General features: G+C 52.1%; 1 long non-coding RNA gene across 1 annotated transcript; it reads left to right on the top strand.

The window, feature by feature from the left end:
- Nucleotides 1-4,415: 4,415 nt before the first annotated feature.
- Nucleotides 4,416-6,072, top strand: LOC142004677 (uncharacterized). The gene is made up of 3 exons (XR_012643012.1): nt 4,416-4,496; nt 4,606-4,688; nt 5,792-6,072. It is a non-coding gene; the product is annotated as an uncharacterized LOC142004677 (long non-coding RNA).
- Nucleotides 6,073-10,820: the final 4,748 nt, after the last annotated feature.

Raw genomic sequence — 10,820 nt, 5'->3', positions numbered from 1 at the left:
TAGAATGTTTGAATCTAGGAAAAGTTCACTCAGTACAATACAAACCATTGTCCCTGCCATTTCCTTTGGTTTATCTGAAAATCTCAGGGGTAAAGAATTGTGGAAAACTTCTCAAAGAAAATGAGAGATGTGGTGTAGATATTAATGAATGTGCTGGAGTGTTTAATTAGTGCTACTTTGTGGTGGTTTTAATTTGCTGATGAGTCACTGCACCTAAATTTCCATAAATACTCGAAATACATTCATACCTTCCCAGGTGAAAATGACTGAGTGTTAAATGAAGGAATGATGAGGAACAGGTCGGACTCCATTGGGAGTCACCAGTTCTCCACCAATTGACCTCACACAGGTCCTAGGCCTTGAACCATAGATGGGGCATTTCTTATCGTGTACATTGGGAAATATGCCAAAGCTACCAAACTGCCATTCACATTTTATCAGTATTTGGACAGGAGCAAAGGGACCCAGATTCATACGTGTAAAAGCCCAGCTTCATATTCCCAGCCCCTTTAGCTAACCTGTTTGTAACAACTGGGGAACTGGGGATTTAAACTCACACAAGAATAATTCAGTGGACTGTAAAGTTTCTCATTCCCCAGGGGAAGGATGGTTTGTAATTAGGCCCTCTGGGTATTAATTAACAGCAACATTAATTGTGCCATGGCCCCTGAAATACTGTAGGGAGTTGCAAGGAGTTTTCAGAGCCATGGGCCAAGCTGTTCCCTGGTGTAACCCCATTTTGTCAGTGTGGTGACACCAGGGCTTTGCCTGAGCCAGCGTGTGCAAAAATATATCATGTCTGACTTTTGCTGTTTTCAGTTCCATGTTGATGTCCTCTGGCGCCTCACAAGGGTAAGTGGCCCATTGTCGGAGTCTAATGGGGAGATATTAACACCCAGGGCAAAGAAGCTGCTTTTGGAAGGGGCCGGCCACTCCCCGTCTCCGTTTCATCCTTGGTTGATGGAGTCAAATTTACGAATAAATTGCAGCTCAGCGATTTCTCTCTCCATTTGATTTGTGAAATCACTTTGTTTTTGGACGGCTACTTTTAAATCTGCCACTGAGTGTCCAGGGAGATGGAAGTGTTGTCCAACCGGCTTCTGTCCATTACCCTTCCTGCTGTCTGAGCTGTGTCCATCTTTTCTTTTATGGAGAGACTGTCCAGTCTGGCCAGTGTAAATGGCAGTGGGGCATTGCTGGCACACGATGGCAGATATTCTATTGGTCGCTGTGCAGGTGAGGGAGTCCCTGGTGGTGTGGTTGATGTTAGGTGCTGTGATGGTGTCACTGGGGTAGATCTGTGAGCAGAGCTGGCAGCGAGGTTTGTTGCAGGGATCGGTACCAGGGTTAGAGTTACTGTGTTGTGATCTGTCGTTGCTGGGGACGTGCTGTCGGCCCAGTGCCTGGTCACTCCCTTGATGAATCACAAGGAGTGGGCATTGGGCTCAGAAAAGCAAACGAGATTGGCTTCCTCGCCAGTGCATCACAGCTGGGGCCATGACTGCCGCAAACCCGCCGGCTGGGTGGACCTGAGGTTGGAAGCAGCCACAGCACAGCCCCAGCCACACAGCTGCTCGGTCCCCTCTCCCCACAGCTGGGATTGGTCCCTCCCCTCTGGTAGTTCAGGCTACAGGGGAGCCAGAGCCAGCACCAGTGAGGTGAGGTGGGGGCAGACCCATCTCTGGGGAGGCAGCAGAGCCAAGGCCACCCCAGGTACTCACCACAACCCCAGCTCTGGGGAGAGAGGTTGAGCTCAGCTGCATGGTGCTCCAGGGGTAGCAAGCCCCATCTTCAGGAGGGGGAGGGACTGCAATGGAGGGTGGGGGGGACCTGTCCCAGCCACCGCAGCACCCCTGAGAGCTGAGACTGGCCAGAATGGCACATTCTCCTCACCAAGGAGTTCAGGGGAATTCAATGGCGGGGATCAGCCCTGCCCTCATGGCCCCCTGACTCCCCTGGAGCTGGAGGCAGGACCCCAGATCAGCTCTGGGCTGGGCGCACGGCCCCCGACACGGCCTTTGGCCAGGGTCAACACACACGTCGTCACCTCACCTCCCACCAGAGCAGGGACTGCAGCTGGCCAACACGCCTCAACCACCCCCACTTTCTTGGATCACTCTGTGGCCACGTCCAGCACCACGGCTCAGCCCCAGCTCTCACAACCTCCCCGGCCTCCTAGCCCAGAGCTGGGGCAGAGGCCACCCCCACAACCCAGTGCTGCAGCTTGTTCCCCCCATCTCCCAGAGCTGCGGTGCTCCCCCCGGCAATCATTGGGATGGGGCCCAGTTCTGCAGCCTGGCCCTGGACCCCTTGTTGCCCCTGCGGGAGCGTGCAGTCTTAAGAGACACACACACACACACACACACACACACACTCCTCTCTGCGGTCCCAGCACAGTCGTGGGGGCAGGGTCCGGCGGGGGCGTGTCTGAGCAGAGGGCAGTCGGGGGGCGGTTTGGGGTGTGAGTTCCAGCGGGGGGTGGGCAGTTCGGTTTGAGACATGAGTTCCGGTGGGGGGGCAGGTGGGCGGTTCGAGGAGTGAGTGCCAGTGGAGGGGTGGGGGCGGTTTGGGGTGTGAGTTCTGGTGATGGGGGGGCGGTTGGGGTGTGATTTCCGGTGGGGGTTGGGGGGGCGGTTTCGAGCGTGAGTTCCGGTGAGGGGGTGGGCGGGGCTGGTTTGGGCATGAGTTCCGGTGGGGGGACGATTTGGGATGTGAGTCCTGGTGGGGGGGGCAGATTTGTGCGTGAGTTCCGGTGGGGTGATGGTTTGGGGCGTGAGTTCTGGTGGGGGGCGGTTTGGGGCGTGAGTTCTGAGGAGGGGGTGGTTTGGGCGTGAGCGCTGCCCCCGCCCCTAGGAAATCAGCCCTGCGCACACACACGTGAGCAGCTTTTGGAGCCAAACCCCCGTGGGGCTCGTCTCAGCTGGGAAACGGGTTCTGCCCACTGAGTTTGTCGCTGTCAGTCTCTCAGGAGCCACCGGACCACTCGATGCCCCGTCTGAGTCCTTCCGCCCAGCTCGCGGGATGGAGCCGCAGGAGTCAGGAGAATCTGAGCCCAGATCCCCATCCAGCTCCGAGAGCGGCAGCAGCTCCGCACACATCTCAGGTGACAGCTCAGAGCTGCCCAGGGGATTTGAGCACCCACTTCCATTTCCTGTTAATAACAGGTGCCCAAACCACCTAGGTCACTTGGACAATCTCTGCCTCAGTCACTCTCCCCACTCTCAGGGGCGCACTGTGGGGCTTAAAGCCACCAGCTCCCTCCCTCTCCGGTGTGTGGTGGCAGGGGGGAAGTGTGTCTTCATTGCGCTACCCTATCCAAGTCAAGGACCCTTGCAGGGGTGGCCCTGGCTGCCCTTGGGGTCAGTGGGAATCCGGCTCTGTGGTCTGGGCAGTGGGTCTGGCAGTGAGGACTCCTGGGTTCTGGTCTCATTTCTGGCAGAGGAGTGGGGTGTAATGGTTAGAGCAGGCAGAAGCAGGAGTCAGAGCTCCTGGGCTCTCATCATGGCTCTGAGACAAGAGTCTGAGCATCAGGAAACTGCAGCTTCGAGCCCTGGGGGTTGTTCCTGCCCTGACTCTGGGGTGTCTTCCTGGGACAAATCAGTCCTCCTTGTAGGCAAAACAGGTCAAATAATTTACCAGGAGAGCAAATCTCAGAATGATTTTAATTTAGAAAATACAGGTGAAGATGAGGATGACGATGATACAACTTCCTACAAACCGATTCTCTCAATGACTTTTGTTTGTTGCAGCCTGAGGCAGTGTTGTTTTCCTCTGGGGAACAGGGCAAGAAATTTGGCCTGAGGGACTTGGTCCCAGAAGCCAGTGAATGTAATAAACACACCTGTTTCCTTCAGCACCTCCAGCACCAGCAGCAGCTGGGAGATGGAACTGCCCATCCTGAACAAGGTAGGTAAAAGGAGCCTTCCGCCCCCAGCCATCCTCCCACTGCAACCCTCAGTGTTGTGCCCCACTCTGCAACGGGAGCGAAGTCACCTCACTGGTTCCTTCATCTGAATTTTCTATATGTGTGTGGAGAACCTGAGTGCCTGTCTGTCTGTCTGTCTGTCTGAATCTGTCATTCAGAATTGAGCTAATGTAGCTATCTTGGGTGAGGCCAAGCGCTGGATTTCGGGGCGTGGGGGTCATTGGCATGACGTGAAGTTCTGGTCCCCTCATTCCATAGTGCCCAGCAGAGTGACAGGTGAGCCCCACACCTCCTCCTCCCCCCAAAGCCTGATTTTTTTTGTTGTTGTTGTGTTGTTGTCATTTTTTCTTCTCACAGCTCTCGTCTTTTCTCCACTCTGCTCCCCAGCCTTCCTCCTCCTCCTCCTCCTCCTCCTCACTATCCACTGACTCTGAGTGTAACTGTTGTTTCGTAAGCAGTGGAAGCTGTGAGCTGTTTATAAATTGGAGCAGACTCGTCTGAGTGGGCTCCATCTGATCTCTTCTCACGAGAATATCCACTCCGGAATATGACCACGGCACATGCTCCACAGGTGAAGCCCAATAATTTTGAGGTGGTCTCTCTCAACTAAATTTAGCTGAGCCCTTTCGTTGCACAATGTGGGCTTTGTTAATGTATTGCATGGTCTCCTGTTTCTAAAGGGACTGTCTGGGTGACCTGAAGAGCACTGAAATTACCACTGAACTTTCAATTACAAGAATCTCCCTGGACCTTATTCTCAGTGGTGAGTAAATCGTAGAATGCCAGGGCTGGGAGAGACCTCAGGTAGTTTTGAGTCCAGCCCAAGACCTAAAGCAGGATCACCCCAACTAAATCATCCCAGCCAGGACTTTGTCAAGCCGGGACTTAAAAACTACTTAGGATGGAGGTTCCACCACCTCTCCATGTAACGCGTCCCTGTTCTTCACCACCCTCCTGGTGAAATAGTTTTCCTGATATAATATCCAACCTCAAATTCCCCCACTGTCACTTCAGACCCTTGCTCCTTGTTCTGACATCTGTCACGACTGAGAAAAACCTCTCGCCATCCTCTTTAGAGCCCCCCTTCAGGAAGTTGAAGGCTGCTATCAAATCCCCACCACCACCACTCTTCTCTTCTGCAAGTTAAATAAGCCCAAATTAATGAAATAATTCCATTTATTTAGAGCCTGTCCAAATGTCAAACAAGAAATAAAGACATAAACTAAAATACATTCTGGAAAAAGCATTCATCTGTATGGATGTTTTTTATGAGTAAACATTGAAGTTGATGGCCGTTTTGTGGTGGACGTTTGAGTTCATACAGACACTTCTGAACTGTAATTTGGGTTTTTGCTGCTTCAACTTTTCATATTGATTGAGGGTGAAAACAAACACTGGCATTTCCCAGGGCATGGAAATTCCATTTCCTGGCCAGCTCTGAATGTAGTGCCATGGTCGTGCTGAGGAAAGTCCTTAGTATTGTCAGTGGAGGTTCCCCAAAAGAGCTCTGAAGAGAGACACAAGAATTCTCACCACTTCTGTATGTTTAGAAAATATCACTCACAGCTGTTTGAAAAGGTTCTGTGATGTGCACTGGGTGTAGCTCAGCCCCACCCTCTCCTTTGCTCCTGTGATTTCGTGTTCTCTCTTGCTCTCTTGGAGAGCGTGTGTCATTGAGAGTCAGAAGAACACAGTCTCCAGTTCTGGGTGTTCCCACTCAGTGTGTCTCTTCTGTTACTCTGGTTCCCGCTGACTGGCTCACTCTTACTTGCTGCAGTCCTGTGAGAGCCCCATAGTGAGGAAGTTAAGTGCAGGCAAAATACCTTTGTTGTGTCTCATTTTTAATTCCACTCTGTCACTTCACAGTCACACCCGCGATTATGAAGTTTCTTGTCAACAAATGAGCCTGAAGGAAAACATCTGTCGGAAATGTCTCCTGCATCACAGGATCTTTCTTGCAAAATTCCTGAAGTTAACATCATTGGACAACGCCCCTCGAGTGGTGTAAATTGAAGCCTCATAGGATTATAGAACATTAGAACCGGGAGGGACCTCGAGAGGTTGTTGCGTCCAGTCCCCTGCACTGCACAGACCGTCCCTGATAGATGTCTGTCTAACCTGCTCTTAAACATCCCCAGGGATGAAGAGTCCACAGCCCCTCTTGGCAATTTACTCCAGTGTTTAACCACCCTGACAGCCGGGAAGTTTTTCCAAATGTCCAAACTAAACCTCCCTTGGTGCAGTTTAAGCCCATTGCTCCTTGTCCCCTTTAGCGATCCTTTTACATCCATAGCTTTGTTATTATGATTTATTATGATTTATTTCTTATGATTTACACCACATATGGATCTGGCCCTGGGTCTCGTCTCTTATGTGGACACAAACCAATGTATTGCAGAACTGGCTGTGAGGGAGGCAGGAATGATTTGGGTCGTTCACTAACACTGAAGGAAGAATAACGCTGTGCAGAGCAAAAAGGCCAAAGTCCCCCACTGCTTTCAGATTCCAGGGGGCTTCTCCATCAGAAAATGGTTTCCAGCGTGTTTAGGCTCCGCAGTGTCCGTTTGCTGGTGTGAGGTGTCACTGCAGGGGAATCCGGGCACTGGTGTGATTACTTGTATCATTAACATATGAGTGAGAGGAGAATGTGCCCTCGTCTGAGAAATCGTATTTGGGGAACTCGGCTGCGGTGACACTTTCACCCCCAGAATCTGCACTGACCCCCACACCGCACCCTCAGTCTGGCTCCCTCCTTCCCCTGCCCTGAGCTGCCCCAACCCTCCCGGACCCTGCACATACTCCATCACACCCCGGCAAGGACCCCCCAACCCAAACACCTGCCCTAACGCCCCCCAAACCCTCTGTCATGAGCCCCCTCCCCTCACCCCATCCTCCTCCACCTTTGCCCTGAGACCCCCCACACCAAACCCTGCTGTGACATCTGCACCTTCAGCTCCTGCTCTCACCCCCGACCCTCCCACCCCCAAACCCTCTGCCTGACCCATCCCTGCCCTCACAGGCCCTTTCCTGTTGATAATCATCTCCCTGGTGTACAACCACACAGCACCTCCCAAGCCCTGCCATGAGTCCCCCCAACTCCCTGACTTCTGCACCCCCATCCCCTGCCCTTAACCACCACACACAACAAGGCCTCCCCCACGGACCCCCTGCCCTCACTGCAGCAACCTCTGCCCTCTGCCTCTGGTCCCCCAACTTTCCCAGCTCCCCGCATTCTCCACCCACCTCTTTTCCTCTGCCCTCCCCCACCCCAACGCTCCCTCCCGCCAGCTTTCAGACCCCTGCCTCCACCCCCACTGACATATCTTACACAGCCCATGGGGAGCCCCCAAGGGCCAGGGATGGCCATACAAGAGTACTTTGAACACACAGCCGTCACCTTCACCCCTGGGCTGTGCCAGGCTGATCTACAACAATGGGCTCAACCTACCACACCATTCCTTCTCACCACACCTTTCAGACCAGCGAGGCAGCAGAGACGCAGAGCAGGAAATGCACTTTCTCACTGGAAGTGACACAACTTACACAGCGCCACATTCACTGAGGGAATTAGACCCCCTTCAGGTCCAGCTCCATCCCATTCACACAGAACGGCCCCATCGAGAGCTGTTGGAAATTCAACGAACAGACAACATGGACTGGAAACACAGAGACAGAGACAAGCGGCTCTTCCATCAGATGAAAATGAAGAACTCCGGGAAACTCACCTTCATATGGACAGAAGAAGACAGTGAACATCTCAACCCAGTGACAGTGAGGGGCCCAGAGAAACCTGACTTCAAAGAGACAGAAGAAGACAGTCAACCCCTCGAGCACATGAACCAAATGTCCCTGACTCTGCTTAAAGCCCTGAGCAAGGCCGGGTCAGTCACCGTTATTTACAGAGAAATTTCAGCGGGTGTTAGTGAGAAGGGTCCCAACAGGAAGGAAACCAGGACAAATGTTGTAATTTGCAGACACATTTCTGATATGTCTCAGACCCGGTCTCTTTGTCCCCCTACAGATAACCTCTTCCAAGAGCGACCCTGGAGAGAACCAGACCATCTCCCATGTGTTCGTCATGGCGGGGTTCTCGTACCTTAACAAGCTGCAAATCCTTCTGTTTGTGGTACTTCTGGTCATCTACCTGCTCACCCTGATGGGGAACCTGCTCGTTATCCTGCTGGTAAAGCTGAGCCCCTCCCTCCACAGCCCCATGTATTTCTTCCTGGTGAACCTGTCTGCATCGGAAATCTGCTTCACCAGTAGTGTGGTCCCTCAGCTGCTGGCTCACCTCCTGGTGGAGGAAAAGACCATCTCCATTGCAGCTTGTGCAGCGGGGGTGTACGTCCGTGCCATCATGGGCCTCACACAATGCTGCCTCCTCGCAGTCATGGCCTATGACCGCCATGTGGCCATATGTCACCCCCTGCACTACACAACCATCATGAGCAGCCGGGTGTGCGCTCTGCTCGTGGGGGCTGCATGGGGTGCTGGCATCTCGGTGGAAGTTCCTCTGACTATGTGGATCTTCAGCCTGCCCTTCTGTGGCTCCAACCGCATCCCCCACTTCTTCTGCGACTTCCCACCAGTGGTGAATATGGCATGTGCCGACACGTCGCAGATTAAGATTGTAGGTCTCATGGTGATAGTTCTGTTCAACCTGTGCCCTTTCCTATTTATACTCCTGTCCTACGTCCGCATTATCTCCACCATCCTCAAGCTGCCATCGGCGGAGGGAAGGCGTAAAGCCTTCTCCACCTGCTCCTCCCACCTCATGGTGGTGACTGTGTCCTATGGAACGGCCCTCATCACTTACCTGGTACCCAACACTGGCTCCACTACAGAGAGTGACCTATTGATTTCCCTATTGAACACAATTGTCTCACCAGCTTTGAACCCCATAATTTACACTCTGAGGAACAAAGAGGTGAAAGGAGCCTTGAGAAAAACTTTACAGAAGAGCAGCTTTTCTCACCACTGGAGAAATTAGAGCATGAAAAGTTGAGTTAGTCAAAATTAGGCTGGGGGTCCCAGTGAAGGGAAATTGGCAAGTGAAACTCTTGTTGCCAATTTACCCGAAAATTTTAAATTTCTATATTTTTTTAAAATACGAAAGGTAGAACAATTTCCCTGGATTAATTATTTGTGGACAAAAAGAAAGCCCAGAGGAATAAGTTTAGTTAAAGTATGGTCCTGATTTTTGACCATCAAAATTGGAAATCTCAAAGGAAAACAAACTTCCAAGGCAAGATGTTTCATAGCAGGTACATCTCTGCCAGCTATGTCCTTCCCAGGTCAGATTATGTGAAGCTGTTTTCCTTACTACCCCCTTGCTGCTGACGATGAGATGTGGGATGCTGACAGGGAAAGGTTTGGGGGGACATCCGATGCTGAGGACGTGTGCCACAGAAGGAGGTAAGAATGGGTCAGCTGTAGCACCAGCAATGTATTAGAAACAAGAGACAGGCCAAGGATAGGGTAGGCTCATTGCTCAGTGAGGAGGGAGGAACAATACCAAGAAAACTGGAAATGGCAGAGCTGCTTAATTACCTCTTTATTTTGGTCTTCACCAAGAAGTCGGATGGAGAAATGCCTGACGTGGTGAGCCATAGTGGGGAGGGGGCAGGTTTAGAAGATAAAATAAAAAAAGAAAAAGGCAAAAATAACCTAGAAATGTTCCATGTCTGCAGGTCACTAGGACCTGATGAAATGCCTCCTAGAGTATTGGTGGAGCTGAAAGGGGAGGTATCTGAGCCTTTCGCTTTCATGGTTGAAAAGTCCTGGAAGTCTGGAGAGATTCCAGAAGACTGGAAAAGGGCAAAAATGTTCTCATTGACAAAAAAGGGAAATAAAAACAACTCAGGAAGTTACAGACCAGTCAGTTTACTAACTTCTGTGACAGGAAAGATAATGGAGCAAATAATTAAGGAATTCATCTGGAAACATCTGAAAGGAAATAAGGGGCTGGGTAACAGCCAGCATGGATATGTAAAGTACAAATCATGTCCAACCAATCCGATAGCTTTCTGTGATAGGATAACAAGGCTTGTGGACAAGGGAGAAAGGGTGGATGTGGTGTACCTATGCTTTAGTAAGTCATTTGATATCGTCTGGCATAACCTTTTATCAATATACTAGGCAAATTCAACTGAGATGGGGCTGCTGTAAGGTGGGTGCATAACTGGCTGTACAGCCGTTCTCAGAGAGTCGTTATTAATGGGTCACAGCCCTGCTGGAAGGGCAGAACAAGGGGGGCTCTGCAGGGGTCTGTTTTGGGACAGGCTCTGCTCAGTATCTTCGGCGATGTGGATCTGGGCGTGGAGAGTGCGCTGCTTACGTCTGTAGGTGATACCAAGCTGGGAGGGAGAACAGGGTCGTAATTCAGAATGATCTGGGCACACTGGAGAAACGGCCTGAGGTCGATAGGGTGAAGCTGAATAAGGCCAAGTGCAAAGTGCTCCCCTGAGGAAGGCCCAATCTGTGTCACACCCAGCCGGGGAAGTGGCTGTCGAGGGAGGGGTCCTGCAGAAAGGGATCTGGGCTCAGAGCGGAGCACAAGCTCCAGAGGAGTCAACAGGGTGAGACTGTTGCCAGAAGCGCCAACCTGCTTGTGGGCGGCACTGCCGGGTGTTGGGAGCCAGCCAGGAGCAGCAATTCCTTCCCCCCGCTCTGCGCTGAGCAGCCTCCGTGGGGCTGGTGCCCAGGGCTGGCCCCACACTTGCAGGAGGCTGTGGAGAAGGGGGAGCAGGTGCGGAGAAGAGCACAAGGCTGGTGGAAGGTGCAGAGAACATGAGCTGTGGGGGAGCCGGCCAGACCTGGGCTCCTTTCGCTCAGAAAAGAGAAAGCTCCCAGGGGCCAGGGGAGCGGGTCTCAAGCAGAGAGCTGCAAGGAAGAG

Source organism: Carettochelys insculpta, chromosome 32 (assembly GCF_033958435.1).
Source record: "Carettochelys insculpta isolate YL-2023 chromosome 32, ASM3395843v1, whole genome shotgun sequence".
Classification (NCBI taxonomy): Eukaryota; Metazoa; Chordata; order Testudines; family Carettochelyidae; genus Carettochelys; species Carettochelys insculpta.
The sequence above is the reverse complement of the archived record's forward strand: the minus strand, read 5'-3'. Positions and strand labels throughout refer to the sequence as shown.